The 19,783-nt window shown below is 33.6% G+C and overlaps 1 protein-coding gene across 1 annotated transcript in view; it reads left to right on the top strand.

Moving 5' to 3' along the window:
* LOC114026419 (interferon-inducible protein AIM2-like) overlaps nucleotides 1–19,783 on the top strand; it is a 53,874-nt gene that overhangs the window by 962 nt on the left and 33,129 nt on the right. The gene's annotated exons all lie outside the window — the stretch shown is intronic.

Below are 19,783 nucleotides of genomic sequence, written 5' to 3'. Positions count from 1 at the left end.
TATTAATATAATGTATTCTTTTAATAATAAAAGTAACAAAAATCATACAATTTTATCAATTGATACAGAAAAAGCTTTTGATAAAGTACAATAATCATTTCTATTAAAACATTTGAAAGTATAGGTATAAATAGATTTTTCTGATAAATTGATAAAAAACATTTACTTAAAACCATCAGCAGGCATTACTTTTAATGGAGGAAAGTTAGAAACCTTCACAGTCAGATTAAGTATAAAACAAAGATGCCCACTGTCACCAATATTTATTCAATATTGTATTGGAAATCCTAGCAATAACAATAAGAGAAGAAAAAAATAGAAGGAATTAGAATAGAGAATGAGGTAATCAAACTATCTCTTTTTGCAGATGATATGAAGATATACTTGGAAAATCCAAAAGACTTAACTAAAAAGTTAGTTGAAACAATTGATAATTTTAGCAAAGTAGCAAGATAGAAAGTAAATAAATCACCAGCATTCCTATATATCATAAAGCCCTGTAAGAAGAGATATTCCATTTAAGTAAGAGATATTCCATTTAAAATAACTCTAGACAGTATTAAAATATCTATCAAAACATACCCAGGAACTAGATGAACAAAATTATGTAAAAAATTTATATAAACAAAATCAGATTTAAATAATTTGAGAAATATTAATTGCCCATGGGTAGGCTGGGCCAATACAATAAAATGACAATTTTACCTAAATTAACCTACATATTCCAATTAAATTACCAAAAATATTTTATTGAGCTAGGAAAAAATGAGTGAATTCATTTGGAAGAACAAAAAGTAAAGAATAACAAAGGAATTAATGAAAAAATGTAAAGGAAGGATATTTAGCAGTACCAGATCTTAAACTACATTATGTCAGTAATTATTAAAGCTATCTGATGCTGGCTAAGAAATAAAAAGGTAGATCAGTACAGTAGAATAGACATACAATTTGCAGCAGCTAATGACTATAGTAACTTTGTATTTGACAAGTGTAAAGACAAGTTTTGGGGATGAGAATTCATTTTGGGGTAAAAATTATTGAGAAAGCTGAAAAATAGTCTGGCAGAAATTGGGCATAGACCAATATCTTACAGTATTTACCAAGAAAAGATCAAAATAGATACACAACCTAGATATAAAGAGAGATATTACAAGAAAATTTGAAAAATGTGGAACATATTACCTATCAGACTTATGGAGAGGCAAACAATTTACAAATAAGTAAGAGATAGAGAGTAGTGTGAGATGTAAAATGGATAATTTCAACTACATTAAATTAAAAAAAAAGTTTTGTACAAATGAAACAAAAGTGGCCAAGATCACAAGGAAAGCAGAAAATTAGGGAGGAGGGTTTTATGGACAGTTTCTCAGATAAAGGTCTCATATCTCAAATACATAAAGAATTCTATCAAATCTGTAAGAATACAGGTCATTCCCCAATTGATAAATGGCCAAAGGATATGAAAAGGTAGTCTTCAGATGAAGAAATAAAACAATTTGTAGTCATATAAAAATGCTCTACATCATTATTGTTTAGTGAAGTACAAGTTAAAACAACCTTGAGGATAATTTTACATCTATTAGAATGGCTAAAATTATTGAAGGGGAAAGTGACAAATGTTGGAGGGTATGTGGAAAAATTAAGACACTAATTCATTGTTGGTGGAATTGTGAACTGATCCAACCATTTTGATCCAACCATCTAACCAATCTGGAATTACGCCCAAAGAGTTATTAAACTGCCTATACCCTTTGATACAGCAACACCACTACTGGGTTTATTTCCAAAGATGATTAGGGAAAAAAAGAAAAATAACCTATTTGTTCTAAAATGTTTATACTAGCTCTCTTTGTGGTCACAAAGAACAGGAAATTTCAGGGGTGCCCATCAATTGGGGAACTGGCTGAAAAAGTTGTGGTATATGATTGTAATGGAATGCTACTGTGCTATCAGAAATGATCAGCTCAATGATCTTAGAAAAATGGAAAGACTTGCACAAAAGAATGAAGAACAAAATGAGCAGAACCAAGAGAACATTGTATACAGTAACAGCAATATTGTTTTAAGAACAACTTTGAGAAACTAAGTAATTTTGACTATTATAAATACCCAAATGGACTACAAAGGACATATGAAGGAAGGCACTATTTGCATCCAAAGAAGAAACTGATAAAAAGAAATATGTGCAGAATGATTTTACACATATATACATATTTGTATTTAATGGTAGCCATTTCTAGGGCAGGGCATGGGGAGGGAAGGGAAAAAAAAGAAATTTACATGATAACTTTATTATACATTTAAAAGGAATAGCAAGTTGTACACAATGGGTTTATACTTTCATGTACAATCATCTTTGTTGTTGCTGCTGTGCTATGCTATGGAAATGCTTTTTTTATTCCATAAATTTAAAATAAAATAAATATTATAAAAAGGCATTATCAACTTAGATTTTCCTGCTTGTCTTTACAATGTTATAGTTATTATATAAATTATTCTTTTGGGTCACTTCATTTCACTGTGTTAGTTCATACAAATCTTCCCAGGTTTCTCAGAACCCATCCTTTTTGTAATTTCTTGAAGGCAACAGTATTCCATTATACACATATGCAATAATCTGTTCAACCATTCCCCATGGATGGGTGACCTTATGGCTCCTATTTCTTTGACACTACAAAAAGAGCTGTTATAAATATTTTTGTACAAAATGGGTCCTTTTTCTCTTTCTTTGACCTCTTTGAGGCATTAACCTAATAAATGTATTGGTGGATCAAAGGGTATGTTTAGTGACATTTTGGGCATAGTTCCAAATTCCTTTCCAGAATGGCTTCACCAATTCACAACTCCACCAAAAAGTGCATTAAATGTTCCAGGTTTCCCAGCACCTTCTCCAACACTTGCCATTTTTTTGTTATCTTTGCCAGTCTAATGAACAAAAACTTTCAAATAATTAATATCTTGTATCAATGCAATGACAAACCATGATTTCAGAGAACTAATAATAAAGCATGCTACTCAGTTTATCACAGGGAGGAAATGGATTCAAGGTACAGAATGAAACATACATTTTTTAGACAAGGACAATGTAGGAATTTGCTTTGCCTGGATATGCATAGTTGTTTGCTATAAGAGTTTTGTTTTTCTTTTCTTTTTAAAGGAGAGAGAGAAAATAAATGCTTGTAAATTTAAAAATAAAGCAAAATGTATAAAAAAAGAAGAAATTCCTGCCTGTCCCTTGCTCTATAGCCTCCAATTTCATATTTCAGAAAGGGCCCCTTCCCCTTATGTTAACTGTGAAGCAAACAGATATCCAGATTAGAGAGCATCTAGAGTTTCCTAATCTCCCTGGGTTTCCATTTCTCTGGTTATAATATGAGGTGGGTTGGACTAGATGACCTCTGAGGTCTCTTCCATTTCCAAAATTACCTCAATTAGCCCCTATCTAAATGACTTTCAGAAAAAGGAGACATTGGGTCAGCAACTGAGGCTAGGAAGCTTAGTCTCCACACTCTACAAAAGCTTGGATTTGTACCCTGACTGTGGGCTAGGAATTCCTTTCTTCTGCATTCCTGGTGAACTAAACTCTGCTGCCACCTTCTTCCACTTCATATCATCTGCCCTGCCCACCTGTCACAGTTTCTAGATGAGGACGATAGATAGCAACAATCTTCATTTCTGTAGTTTATAACATGTTTTCATTACAACAACTCTCTAATGCTGATGATGCAACTTTTGTGAACCCTATTTTACAGATAACAAAACTGATGCTCAGAGAAGGTAAACTATTTGCCTAGGGTGACATTCCTAGCAGGTACCACAGACCACATCCTCTTGATTCTACATGTTAGTAAAGGGTCATGGAGTGAAATTGAGCAATCACCTTTTCAGAGATGTTTAAAAGAATAACAAAGATCCTTATTGGTCTGGCCTAGCTCAAGCATTACAGCCTTACTTTGGGGTAAGGGATGAAGATGATAACTTCTCAAAACCCCTTCCAGTGATGAGTCAATTTTATATTGTCAGGATCTAATTTCATATTACCCCTCTCCTCTCTACCACAAACAGCTTTTCTTCAGAATGGTGGATCCTCATCTCAAAAGATCCTCTCCTTAAGGGAAAGCACTATTTCTTATACTTTTTTTTTCCCCCTACCAGGGCATATAGTAGGTACTCAGTAAATATGTGATTGGATAAATGATGTAAATTTGTCCTGGTTTAAAGACCTTGTGAGAAAGACATTTCCTACCTTTAACTACTGATTTCAATGTCTAACAACCTTAACATATTTATTCAACAAACATTTAACAAGTATTGACTATGTATACTGAAGTATGCTATTTTCTATTACTGTCCAAGGCACCACCATCCTCCTAGTCAATGAGGCATACAACTTATGTGTGTGTGTGTGTCTGTGTGTGTGTGTGTGTGTGTGTCCTCCCTCATTTCCAATCTGTTCAAGTCATGGCTATTCTACATGTCAGTCAATTAGCATTTATTAAGCACCTAGTGTGTACTATGCACTGTGCTATCCATTGTACCTTCAGAAGATATCTCAGGTTTATGCCCCTTTCTTTCCTCTGAAAGTTACAAAGCTAGTCCAGCTCCTCATCAACTCCTACTCAGACTATTACAGTAATAGTCTGCTCACTAGTTTTTCTGACACAAGTCTTTCCCTACTCCTATCTATCCTCCATGCAACTATGAAATTGATCTTCCTAAAGCCAAGGTCTGACCATGTCACCCCCACACCCATTCAATAAACTCCAGTGGCTCCCTATTGCCTCTGAGATGAAATATAAAAGCCTCTGTTTGGAGGCCTTTTATAACCTGGCCCCCTCTTACCTTTACAGTCTTCTTATACTTTGTTCCTCCAACATATAGTCTGAGATCCATCAACCCTGGCTTCCTTGATGCTTCTTACACACAATGCTCCATCTCCTGACTCTGGATGTTTTCACTGACTGTCTGCCATTCCTGAAACTCTTTCTTTATTCATCTTCCCATCCCAGACTTTCTTTAAGTCTCAACTAAAATTCCCCCTTGTATAAGAAGACATTCCTAATCTGCCTTAATGCTATTGCCTTTCCTCTGTTGATTATGTAAGATTTATCCTGTCTGTATCAAACAGCGCAGCTGTTTATATGTTTTCTAGCCCATTAGACTCTAAGGTCCTTGAGGACCTCTCTTCATGTCTTTAGTGCTTAACACAGTGCCTGTCATATAGTAGGTATTTAATAAATGATTGTTGACTTGATGCCACCAAATGAAGGAGATACAAATTTGAATAATAACAATATCAAATATTTCTTTAGTGCTTTACAATTCACAAAGTATCTTCTTCACAACATCAGTAGGGAAAGAGGAACCAAGATGGTGGAATAAAAGGAGTGACTTGTTTGAACTCTCCCCCAAACCCCTCTAAATACTTTTAAAAATGACTCTAAACAAAGTCTAGAGCAGCAGAACCCACAAAAAGACAGAGTGTAACAAATTTCCAGCCCAAGACAACCTGAGAGGTCGACAGGAAAGGTCTGTTGTGCTGAGCTGGGAGAGGAGCATAGCTCAGCATGGGCCATGCAGGCAAAGACGGGGCCTCAGCAAACCTGATGCAGGCCTCAAGGGACTGAATCATGGGGCAGCTGTGGTGGTTTCCAGACTTCTCAACCAACAAACACCAAAGACAACTTAAAAGGTCAGTGGGAAAGGCCTATCAGATCTGGGTGAGAGAGGAACATGGTCTGGTCCCAGCCCTGGTGCAGCCCCGGCACAACAGTGGCAGTGGCTGTTTCTGGAGCTCTCGGCCCACAGACAATGCGGAAATCAAATGACTGATCACAGGAGGATTGCAGGGATCTCTTTGCTGGTGCTGAGGCAGGATTCTCTTGCTTTGCCCATGCTTGGAGCTGGGTCACCGTCCTATGTGGCAGTACTGGGGTGAGAAGGAGCACTGGTGTGGTGGAACTTGTGGCAACAGTGGAGAGGGCATCTTCCTCACAGTTCCAAGGCAGAAAAGAGTCCTTGTGGTCACTCATAGACCACAGCACAGGCCAGGAAAGGAGTAAACACCTCTCCTTTGATCATACCACCTAGGAAGAATTGAAAATTTACAGGTCCCTAGAAGTACCTCTGAAAATAGCTGCACAAAGCCCCTGAAGCTTGGGACAGTACACTCTCCACACTGGAAGCAGACCCCTACCTTTACAAAGAGTTTAAAAGTCAAGTAATTGACTGGGAACATGAGCAAACAGAGGAAAAAACTCAGAATATAGAATCTTACTTTGGTGACAAAGAAGATCAAAACATACAACCAGAAGAAGTCAAAGCTTCTACATCCCAAGCCTCCAAGAAAAACATGAATTGGTCTCAGGTCACAGAAGAACTCAAAAAGGATTTTGAAAATCAAGTAAGAGAAGTAGAGTAAAAACTGGGAAGAGAAATGAAAGTGATGCAAGAACATCATGAAAAAATGAGTCAACAGCTTGCTTAAGTAGACCCAAAAAAATTCTGAAGAAAATAACACCTTAAAAAATAGCCTACCCAAATGGCAAAAGAGGTCCAAAAACCTAATTAGGATAAAAATGCCTTCAAAAGCAGAATTGGCCAAATGGAAAAGGAAGTCCAAAAGCTTACTGAAGAAAATACTTCCTTAAAAATTAGAATGGATCAATTGGAAGCTAGTGACTTTATGAGAAATCAAGACATTGTAAAACAGAACCAAAAGAATGAAAAAATAGAAGATAATGTGAAATATCTCATTGGAAAAACAATTGACCTAGAAAATAGATCCAGGAGAGATAATTTAAAAATCACTGGACTATTTGAAAGCCATGATCAAAAAAGAGCCTAGACATCATCTTACAAGAAATTATTAAGGAAAACTGTCCTAATATTCTAGAACCAGAGGTTAAAATAGAAATTGAAAGAATCCACTGATCACCTCCTAGAAGACATTCCAAAAGAAAAACTCCTGGGAATATTATAGCCAAATTACAGAGTTCCCAGGTCAAGGAGAAAATATTGCAAGCAGCCAGAAAGAAACAATTCAAGTATTGTGGAAACACAATCAGGATAACACAAGATTTAGCAGTTTCTACATTAAGAGATCAGAGGGCTTGGAATATGATTTTCCAGAGGACAAAGGAGCTAGAATTAAAAACAAGGATCACTTACCCAGCAAAACTGAGTATAATTCTTCATGGGAAAAATGGACATTCAATGAAATAGAGGACTTTCAAGCATTCTTGATGAAAAGACCAGAGCTGAAAAGAAAATTTGACTTTCAAATACAAGACTCAAGAGAAGCATGAAAAGGTAAACAGGAAAGAGAAATCATAAGGGACTCATTAAAGTTGAACTATTTACATTCCTACATGTAAAGATGATATTTGTAAGTCATGAGAATTTTGTCAGCATTAGGGTAGTTGGAAGGAATATATGTAGACAGAGGGTATAGGGTAAGTTGAATATGAAGGGATGATATCTAAAAAAGTAAAATTAAGGGGTAAGAGAGAATTATACTGGGAAGAGGAGAAAGGGAAAGGTAGAATGGGATAAATTATCTCACACAAAAGAGGCAAGAAAAAGCTTTTACAAGCTTTTTGTAGGAAGGGAAGAATGAATCTTACTCTCAGATTGGACTTAAGGAAGGAATAACATACACACTCAATTGGGTATGGAAATCTATCTTACCCTACAGGAAAATAGGGGGAAAGGGGATGAGGGGTGATAGAAGGGAGGGAAGATTTGGGGAGGAGGTAATCAGAAGCAAACACTTTTGAGGAGGGACAGGGTCAAAGGAGATAACAGAATAAACAGAACAGGATAGGATGGAGGGAATTATAGTTAGTCTTTCACAACATGACTATTATGGAAGTGTTTTGAATGACTACACATGTATAACCTATGTTGAATTGCTTGCCTTCTCAGTGAGGGTGGGTGGGGAGAGAGGAAAGTAGAGAATTTAGAACTCAAAGTTTTAGAAACAAATGTTAAAAATTGTTTTTACATGCAACTGAAATAAGATATACAGGCAATGTGGTATAGAAATCTATCCTGCCCTACAGGAAAATAGAAGGGGAAGAGGAAGAGGATAAGAGAAGGGGGGGGTAGTAATAGAAGGGAGGGCAGATTGTGGGAAGGGGTATTCAGTATCCATGCCATGTGGGGAGGGGAGAAATGGGAAGAAAATTTGGAACTCAAAATCTTGTGGAAGTGAATGTTGAAAACTAAAAATAAATGAACTAATTTAATTTTTTTTTAAAAAAAAAGAGATCAGTATAACCATATATATTGGGAAAAAACATGTATTACCCAGTCTATAACATGCAGTTGCATGCCCATCACTCAGCACAGTGCCTGGCATAATAAATGTTTATTGATTGGTTAGTTAGATGGGTACTTCTGTGTGTGTGTGTGTGTGTGTGTGTGTGTGTGTTTTCCTAAGAAAGGAACTAGAGATAGACAATTTACTGGATTCATAAAGAAAAGAAAGGGAAGATCAATACCAATACCATTTAGAAAATTATATATGGCTCTCAGTAATACCAGGCCAATTGATCTTTCAAAAGTCCATCTTTTTAAAACCAATAGTCCCTTTGAAACCATAAAGCTAAACACCATGACCTCTGAAAAATTAGAATTTGAGGTGACCTAAAGTGCAACCGAGAGGTGCATAGGAGGAACAAATAGGTGGAATAAGTGTGTACGTCTATGTATGCATGCATAGACATACACACATATACACATACATATATATAGATATATAATTTTTATATATTTGTATGTATATATATATATTTATTTGTATAAATTCTTTATATATAATTAGTTCTGCTCTAACACGTATTTTGAAAATGCAGATTTGTGCCAATGTGATTGATATATTAGGGAACATTTTGAACATAACAGAAATTTCACTGCACCACTTCACAATAACTTATAAGCTGCTTGCAGAAATGAATGTTAGAAAATCACTTCCACAAGCGTCAGGTCTTGGTCAAGGTAATGGCCATATTGATTGTATCTCTTCTGGTGCAGTAGGAGTTGTGAGAAGAGGAGGACAGGTCCATACCATTCCCACTCCTACCACAACTTCCTTCTACCATGGCCTCAGGCCAGAGGCCAGGAATTAAGCCCTGCCTACCTTGTTTGTGAAGGGCCTAACCACAGGCAAAGAAGCAGCCTAAGATTGTAGATGACCTCTATTTATTTAAGTATTTATGCATTTCTTAACATTTAACATGTATAAAAGTATGCCACCAGTTTTATTAGGCTTGTATCTTTTTTAAAATATGTCACTGAAAAAAATTTTGAGTACTTTTACCCCTAAGCATTTTTCACTGCAAATGATACTGCATAGTATGATGCTTTGGGGGAATGTATGTGTTCCATTATAGCAGAATGGCCTGTATCTTAAATATTAGATCTCTATCAGAGAATTTTGAAGATTTTCCCCCAAATTAATTGTTCCCTTCTGATTCCAATTACATTTATTTTTCTTGTTCAGAAGCTTTTCAATTTCACTCAAGTAAAATTATTTTGCCGTTTAGGATAATCTCTGTGCCTTATTTAGGGAAGAATTTTTCCTGTAGCCATAGTGGTAAAAGTTATCTCCTCCCTTTGTCCTCTATTTTTTTATATGACTTTTTATATTTTTTGTGTAATCCCTTAGAGATTTTTGTGCTGTATGGCATAAGGAGGTGATATGAAATTAATTTCTGTCTTATTATATTAGTCTTTCCCACAGTTTTTGTCGAATAGGGACTCCTTAACCCAATAGTTAGTGTTTTTAGCTTACCAAACAATACATTACTATATTCGTTTGCTTCTAAGTTTTACTTCTTTAAACTTGTTCCATTTTCTATTTTTCTATTGTTTATCCAGTATCAAATTGTTTTGATTACTGCTTTAGAATATAGCTTGAGGTCTGGTACTATTAGGCCTTCTTCATTCCAATGTTTTTCATTATTGTCTTTAAGATTAGTGATCTTTTGTTCCTCTAGTTAGGCAGAAACTAGGGATAGATCAACATTTCACACTGTAAACCAAGATAAGGTAAAAACAAGTACATGATTTAGACATAATGGATGATATCATAAACAAATTAGCGGAGCATGGAGAATTTTGCCTTTCAGAGCTACGGATAAGGTAAGAGCTTATGACCAAATAAGATATAGAGAGGATCATTGGATCATTTTGATTTCACGAAATTAAAAAGGTTTTGCACAAATAAAATCAGTGCCTTCAAAATTAGAAAGAAAGCTAGAAATAGTGAGGGAAGAGGGGATGGACAACAGCAAATTTCTCTGACAAAGTCCTCATTGCTCAGCAATTTTTCTCAAATAGTGAATTCTTGCCTCCAAAGCTCGGATCTTTGGGTTTATCAAACAATAGGTTACTGTAATTGTTTACTACTGTGTATTATGTATCTAAGTGATTCCACTGATCCACCACTCTATATCTTAGCCTATACTTGGTTGTTTTGATGACTACCACTTTGTAATATAATTTGAAATCTGATACTGTTAGGCTGCCTTCCTTCATATTTTTTTTCATTGATTCCATTGACACTCTTGACCTTTTGCTCTTCCAGATGAGTTTATTCTTTTTTCTAGCTCTATAAAATAATTCTTTTTTAGTTTGATTGGCATGACACTGAATAAGTAAATTAACTTGGTAGAAATGTCATTTTTATTACATTGGCTCAGTTTACCCATGAGCAATTATATTTCTACAGGGACTTTTTTTTGCATCTATTGAGAAAACCATATGATTTTGTTGCTTTAGTTATTGATATAGTCAATTATGCTGATAGTTTACTGAACCAACCCTGCATTCCTAATATAAATCCCACCTGGTCATAATTTATGATCTTCATCATATTTAGCCGCAATCACCTTGCTAGTGTAGAAGGCATTCTTAGGACAATTCCAGTAGCAGACAGAATGACATTTACTTTAATCTGTCCCCTCATGATTTGGATTTCCTCAGTTAGGTCTGTATATTTTGAAGCTTTTGATTTCATGTAGCCAGATGGTTGAGTTTTTGGTAGAGAGACATTAAAATGCTTCTGTATCATTATTAAGAATCAATGATAGTTGCTAAATGTTTGTAATCTCTATGTTACAGTTTCTACTGATCCTAGCATTCCTACTGATTCCTGTTATTCTTCATTAATCACTAAGTCTAGACTCCTGAACCTTTCATAATTTCTGGAGGTAAAATTGCCATCATAAATTCCTCCATTCCAACAAATAAATCTTCATACCCCCAACGCCTCCATCCATACTGCTTTTTGATTGACATACTGTTGACCTAGTCCATGTGGATGTTGCCTATGAAGGACATTTTGATTCCACTATTGAATCCTAGCCTTTTCATAGGCTCCTTTGAGAGGAAAACCACTTTTATTTACATTCCACAAATCCAGTTTGTGTACTTATCATTAGCCTTTATTATTCCTCACTGAAGTGATATCTGTTTATTCCAAAAGGTTTCTGCAAGTTTATTACCTATTAATCATGTATTCACGTCTATCAATCCTCTTTCTCCTTTTGTTTTGGAGTAGTGTCACCCTTTCTATAGCTGCCTTAGAGTAATGAGTCAGTGTCTCATGAATATTTATATAGGTTGTTGTCGTGATACTTTTCCAACTGCATTATTGTCCATTTTTACAATTCTAAAAGTATATGTAAAAATTGGTATTGCCTAGATCAAGGATTCTTAATATTTTTTCTTTGTGCCACAGACCTCTTTGACAGTCTAATGAAACCTATGGATTTCTTCTAAGAAAAATATTTTAAATGCATAAAATACATAAGATTATGAAGGAAATAAGTTTTATTGAGACACCATTATCAAAATATTTTTAAAAGTCCATGGACTCCAGGCTAAGAACTCTTGGCATAGGTATTAAACATCCTATTAAAGTTTTTATATCATGATGCCAGTAAGTCTCCTACCATATTCAGCTACATTCTTTACTTGTTGGTTTTACACTAGATGGGCCCTGCTTAGAGGAGACCTAGATATTTGTAAGTATCACCTTACTCCTTTAGTTCAACGTGGCCTCAAGATTAAATCTCAAGACTTTTAGTCTCTGTCTTCCTTCACATAAATAAAGATTTTTATACTAATTGAGTTCAAATAACATTTTGATATCTTTTGGAAAATATCGCATGAGATGAAGGAGATTTTTTTTGGTGGAGCTATATAAGTGACGTTATTCTTGGAAATCAAGTAACAAATATAATGTTTTGTTTGATCCCCTCTTTAAGTTAGAAGTCATACTTAGTTCTATTTAAGAGATAAAATAATGCATTTGAGCGTACACAGTACTATAGTAGGATTGAAATTGTCTCCCTGAAATATACCACATTTTACATCTATTGCTCCTGACATTATTTTGGGGTGTCATTTTTCAAAATAGAACAGGTTTCCATGTGAAAATCAATTACTTTAGCAATCTCACTGTGCTTGGGCACTGTGTATATTTATAGCATGTGAACAAGTCATGACACCAAAGAGATCAAATAAAGAGGAAAAGGACCCATGTGTACAAAAATATTTTTAGCAGCTTGTTTTGCAGTGGCAAAGAACTGCATGCTAAAGAAGTGTCCATCAGTCAAGGAATGACTAAGCAAATGGTATATTAATGTAATTGTAATGCAAGACAGTTTGGATGAAGAGCAACAGAACCACACTTAGATAGTAATGAACAAAAACTTTATTACTATTCAAAAGGAGATTTGATACCTCCAAAAAGGGAACAGTCTTAGTGAATGTCCCTAATAGCTACCAGCCAACACCAGTTCACAGTAGCATTCTGGATGTAGAACCCTGCAATTAAATACAATAAACATTAATTGCCTACTATGCACCAGGCACTGTGCTAAGCACCAGACATTCAAATAAGAAAAAAAGACAGTCCCTGCCCTCAAGGAACTTATAATCTAATGGGAGAAGACAACATACAAAAGGAAGTTGAAAGTGGAAAGATGGGGAAAAGGGATCTTAAATGGGAACATGATGATGGAGTCAAATCCAAAGACTGTACCTGGTGGCAAATGAATGTAACAACTTTTATACTCCCATCAGCTTCAAACTTTTTTAGAGTTTTAGACAAAGAATTAGTATGGCACTAATAGAAGACTATCCTGTCAAACTTGGGGAAAGGTAGTTTAGTTGGGACCAATGAAATGATGTTATTATCTAAATTGTCTAATAAAGAGTAAGAAAGGAGGGGCAGGGAGAACTTAAACTACGCCATCCAACAAGACGCTGAGAGGATAGGATGATAATACATGGTCTTTGTATTTATTATCCTTAGCTTATGTGAATTCTGTGGGGCTTGGGCTATACCAATTAAACCAGCTTTTTACCAGTTCAATATGAATATGAAATGTACCTTATGAAATGACCAAAGAGATGGCTCCAGAGAAGCCTGGGAGGACTTCCATGAACTGACACACAACGAAGTGAAAAGAACCAGGAAAACAACTTATACAATTAAAAACATTATAAAGATAACTTTGAAAGACTTAGGAGTTCTGATCAGTGCTCCATAATACTAGGGAACAGTTGATGAAGCATGCTACCCATTTCCTAAAAGAGAGAAGAATAATGGATTCAAGATGCAGAATGAGGTATCAACAAGCATTTTCATAAGATAGTAGAATAGGGGGGAAAAAGATGATTGCATATGAAACTGCAAATCCATTGTGTACAACTTTCTATTCATTTTAAAATATATATTAAAGTTATCATGTACCTTTTTTCCTTTTTTTCTTCCCTCCCCCTGTTGCCATAGGGATGACTACCATTAGACACGATAGTCAAAATGACATGGTCTCTCAAAATTGTTCTTAAAACAATATTGTTGTTACAGTATATAATGTTTTCTTGGTTCTGCTCATTTTGCTCTTCATTATTTCATGCAAGTCTTTCCATACTTTTCTGAGATCATCAAGCTCACCATTTCTTATACTACTCCATCACAGTCATATACCACAATTTGTTCAGCCTTTCTCCAACTGACAGGCACCCCACAATTTCCAGTTCTTTGTAAACACAAAAAGAGCGGCTAAAAATATTTTAGAACACATAAGTTTGTTTGTTTGTTTTTTCAGCACATAGGTTGAATCATCTTTGGAAATAGACCTAGTAGTAGTATTACTGAATCAAAGGGTATAGACAGTTTAATACCAATTTGGGTATGATTCCAGATTGCTTTCCAAAATGGTTAAATCAGTTCACAGTTCCACCAACAGTGAATTAGTGTTCCAATCTTTCCACATTCTCTCCAACATTTGTACCTTTCCCCTTCAATGATTTTAGCCAATCTGATGAACATAAAATGATATCTCAGGGTTGTTTTAATTTGTACTTCACTAGTCGATAATGATATAGAACATTTTTCATGTGACTAAAAATTGTTTTGATTTCTTCATCTGAAAACTGACTGTTCATTTCCTTTGACTATTTACCAATTGGGGAATGATTCATATTCTTATAGATTTGACAGAATTCCTTATATATTATATAAATTTATATATTTGTATATTACATATTTATTTATATTTTATATAAATTATATTTATATTTTATATAATTTATATATTATATAAAATTCCCCCCCCCAATTTTCTCTTTTCTTTATGATCTTGGCTACATTTGTTTTATTTGTATGAAACCTTTCTAATTTAATGTAATTGAAATCCATTTTACACCTTACACTGTGCTCTCTCTTGATTATTCATAAATTGTTTGCCTGTCCATAAATCTGATAGGTGATATGTTCCACGTTCTTCAAGTTTTCTTGTAATATCTCTATATCTAAGCCATGTATCTATTTTGACCTTATCTTGGTAAATGATGTAAGATATTGATCTATGCCCAATTTCTGCCACACTGCTTTACTCTTTCCCAATAATTTTTACCCAAAAATAAATTCTCATTCCAAAAACTTGTCTTTACACTTGTTAAACACAAGATTACTACAGTTATTTGCTGCTGTAAATTATATATCTACTCACTTCCACTAATCTACATTTCTATTTCTTAGCCAGTACCAGATACTTTTGATAATTACTGCCTTATAATGTAGTTTAAGATCTGGTACTGCTAAACCTCCATCCTTTACATTTTTTTCGTTAGCTCCTTTGTTATTCTTCACCTTTTGTTCTTCCAAATGAATTCATTATTATTTTTCCTAGCTTAATAAAATATTTTTGGTAATTTAATTAGGATAGCATTGAATACATTAATTAATTTAGGTAAAATTGTCATTTTTATTATATTGACCCTGCCTATTCATGAACAATTTAACATTTATCCAATTATTTAAATCTGATTTTATTTGTATTATTTTCAAACTCTATATTTTTTTCAAATAGTTCATGGGTTTGCTTTGGTAGGTATTTTAATACAGTCTAGAGTTATTTTATTTTATTGTCATAAATTTATTTATTTTTAGTTTTCAACATTCACTTCCTTAAGATTTTGAATTCCAAATTTTCTCCCCATCTGTCCCTTCCTCCCACCCCAAGACAGGATGTAAATTGATATAGGCTCAACATATACTTTCATATTGAACCTATTTTCACTATAATCATGTTGTAAAAAAGAATTAGAACCAATGGGAGGAACCATGAGAAAGAAGAAAAAAAAGAGAGAGAGAGAGAAAGAGAGAGAGAGAGAGCAAATAATATGTATTCAGACTCCTAAGTTCTTTCTCTGGATGTGGATAGCATTTTCCATCATGAGTCTTTTGCAGTTGTCTTAGATCCTTACATTACTAAGAAAAGATAAATCTATCAAAGTTAGTCATTGCACAATGTGGCTGTTACTGTGTACAGTGTTCTTCCGGTTCTGCTCACCTCACTCAGCGTCAGTTCATGTAAGTCTTTCCAGGTTTTTCTGAAGTCTGCCTACTCATCATTTCTTATAGCACAATAGTATTCTATTACATTCATATACCACAACTTGTTCAGCCATTCCCCAAGTATGGGCATCCCCTCAATTTCCAGTTCTTGATCACCACAAAAAGAGCTGCTATAAATATTTTTGTACATATGGATCCTTTTCCCATTTGTATGATCTCATTGGGATATAGACCTAGAAGTGATATTGCTGGGTCAAAGGGTATGTACAGTTATATAGCCCTTTGGGCATAGTTCCAAATTGCTCTCCAGAATGGTTGGATCAGTTCACAAGTCCACCGACAATGCATTAGTGTTCCAGTTTTCACACATCTTCTCCAGCAGTTATCATTTTCCTGTTTTGTCATGTTAGCCAATCTTATAGGTATGATGTGGTACCTCAGAGTTGTTTTGATTTGCCTTTCTCTAATCAATAGTGATTTAGAGCATTTTTTAATATGACTATAGATAGCTTTAATTTCTTCATCTGAAAACCACCTGTTCATATCCTTTGACCATTTATTAATTGTAGAATGACTTGTATTCTTATAAATTTGATTCAGTTCTCTATATATTTTAGAAATGAGGGCTTTATCAGAGATACTGGTTGTAAAAATTCCCAGTTCTCTGCTTCCCTTCTAACCTTGGTTACATTGGCTTTGTTTGTGCAAAAACTTTTTTAATTTAATGTAATCAAAATTATTCATTTTGCATTTCATAATGTTCTCTACCTTTTGTTTGGTCATAAATTCTTCTGTTCTCCATAAATCTGACAGCTAACTATTCCTTGCTCTCCTAATTTACTTGTAGTATCAGCTTTTATATCTTAATCATGTACCCATTTTGACTATATTTTGGTATACAGTGTAAGATTTTGGTCTACGCCTAGTTTCTGCCATTCTACTTTCCATTATTCCTAGAAGTTTTTGTCATATAGTGAGTTCTTATCCCAGAAGCTGGAGTCTTTTGGTTTATCAAACAGTAGATTACTATAGTCATTGATTACTGTGTCTTGTGCACCTAACCTATTCCACTGATCCAACACTCTATTTCTTAGCTAGTATCAAGTAGTGTTATTTTAAATGGAATATCTCTTACTATCTCTTCTTGTAGGGTTTTATTTGTGATATATAGGAATGCTGGTGATTTATCTGGATTTACTTTATATCCTATTATTTTGCTAAAATTATTGTTTCAACTAATTTTTAGTTGAGTCTTTAGGATTTTCCAAGTATATCTTCATATCATTTGTAAAAAGAGATAGTTTGATTATCTCACTCCCTGTTCTGATCCCTTCTATTTATTTTTCTTCTCTTATTACTATTGCTAGAATTTCCAATACAATATTTAATAATATTGGTGACAGTGGATGTCTTTGTTTCACATCTGATCTTACTGTGAAGGCTTCTAGTTTATCCTCATTACAAATAATGCTTACTGATGTTTTTAAGTAAATGCTTTTTATCAATTTAAGGAAAAATCCATTTATACCTATATGTATTTTCAAGTGTTTTTAATAGAAATGAGTGTTGTACTTTATCAAAAGCTTTTTCTAAATTGATTGATAGAATCATTTGATTTTTCTTACTTTTGTTATTGATATAATCATTTATGTTAATAGTATTCCTTATGTTAAATCATCCCTGCATTCCTGGCATAAATCTCTGGTATAAAGTCATAATGTGTAATTTTTGTAATATATTGTTGTAATCGTTTAGCTAGTATTTTATTTAGGATTTTTGCATCCATATTCATTAATAAAATGGGTCTATAATTTTCTTTCTCTGTTTTTACTCTTCCTGGTAGAAATATCAGTATCATATATGTTTCATAAAAGGAGTTTCATAGAACCCCTTCTTTGCCTATTATTCCAAATAATTTACTTAATATTAGAATTAGTTGGTCTTTAAATGTTTGGTAGAATTCACTTTTAAATCCATCTGGTCCTGGTGCTTCTTTCTTAAGAAGCTCATTTGTGCACCACTCAATTTCTTTTTCTGAAATAGGTCTATTTAGATATTCTTTTCCTCTTGTGCTAACCTAAGCAGGTGTTTTGGTAAATATTCTTCTAATTAACTTAAATTGTTAAATTTATTGTCATACAATTGAACAAAATAACTCTTTATAATTGCTTTGATTTCATCATCATTAGTGACATATTCACCCTTTTCATTTTTAATACTAGTGATTTGGTTTTTTTCTCTCTTTTTTAAATTATATTAACCAATGATTTATCTCTTATTATTTTTTTCATAAAACCAACTCCTAGTTTTATTTATTAATTCAATGGTTTTCTTATACTCAGTTTTATTAATCTCACCTTTAATTTTTAGGATTTTTAATTTGGTGTTTAATTGGAGAATTTTAGTTTGCCCTTTTTCTAGTTTTTTTTTTTAATTGCATAACCAATTCATTGATCTTCTCTTTCTCTATTTTGTTGATATAAGCATTTAGAGATATAAATTTTCTTCTAATTACTGCTTTTGCTCTATCCCTTTAGGTTTTGATGTCTCATTATTGTTATTCTCTTTAATGAAATTATTGTTTCTATAATTTGTTTTTTAAACCACTCATTCTTTAAGATTTGATTGTCTAGTCTCTAGTTAGTTTTTATATGTTTCCATGATCACATTAAATATAGTTTTATTGCATTGTGGTCTGAAAAGAATGTTTTTGATATTTCTACTTTTCTGCTTTTAACTATAAAATTTTTTGTGCCTTAAAATATGGTCAATCTTTGTAAAGGCACCATGAACCACTGAGAACAAGGTGTTTTCCTTTCCATTCCCATTCAGTTCTTTCCAGATATGTATCATGTCTACCTTCTCTAAAATTTTATTCACTTCCTTGACTTTTTTCTTATTTATTTTTTATTAGATTTATCTAGTTCTGAGAGGAAAATATTAAAGTCCCCTACTATTATGGTACTGCTATCTATTTTTACCTATAATTAATTTAATTTTTCTCTTAAAATTTTAGATGCTATAATATTTGGTGCATATAGATTTAGCATTGATATTACTTCATTGTCTATGGTACTTTTTATCAAATTGTATTCACCCTATTTATCTCTTTTAATTAAATCCATTTTAGCTTGAACTTTGTCTGAGGGCATGAGTGCTACCCCTCCTTTTTTGCATCAGCTGAAGCATAATAAATTCTATTTCAGTCTTTTATTTTAACTCTGTGTATCTCTTATTTTTAAATACATTTCTTGCAAAAAGCATATTAGATTCTACTTTTTAATCCATTCTATTATCCATTTCCAGTTTTATGGGTGAGTTCATCCCATTCACATACAAGTGATGTTTTATTTTCTCTTCTATTTTTTCATTCTTTTGATTTTATTTTATTATTTCTTGGTGTCTCATAATGTCATTAACTTCCTCTTCCCCAATTCTAGTGTTCAAAGAGTTATTTTCTTAAGATTTTGAATCTCTTTTTCCAATTGACTGATTTTCTTTTCACAATTTTCTTGATTTTCTTGGATTGCTTTTATTTTTTTCTTATTTTTTCTTTGATATCTCTTATTTGATTTTTGAAGTCCTTTTTAAGTTCTTCCAACAACTCTTTTTGGGCTTGTTACCATTTGACATTGTTCTTTTGGGTAGGAGTGGCTTTTTTTTAACTTCATTATCTCCCTCTGAATATGATCCCAGATCTTCTTTTACACAATAGTAGATATCCACAGTTGGGTTCTTTCTCCTTTGCTTACTCATTTTTATTTTTATTTTATTTTTAGCAGCTTATTATTGAAATCGGGTTTTAATCCCTAATTGTGGGTAATGGTGCCTCAGTCCTTACACCCTTACTGTTATTTTCTGAATTCTGTCTGGGGGCCTTGGACACTCCTCTCCTTTCCTAAG

This window comes from Vombatus ursinus, unplaced genomic scaffold, assembly GCF_900497805.2.
Source record: "Vombatus ursinus unplaced genomic scaffold, bare-nosed wombat genome assembly UNPS02014838.1, whole genome shotgun sequence".
Classification (NCBI taxonomy): Eukaryota; Metazoa; Chordata; class Mammalia; order Diprotodontia; family Vombatidae; genus Vombatus; species Vombatus ursinus.
Note: the sequence above shows the minus strand (reverse complement) of the source record. Positions and strands in the feature narration are given on the sequence as shown.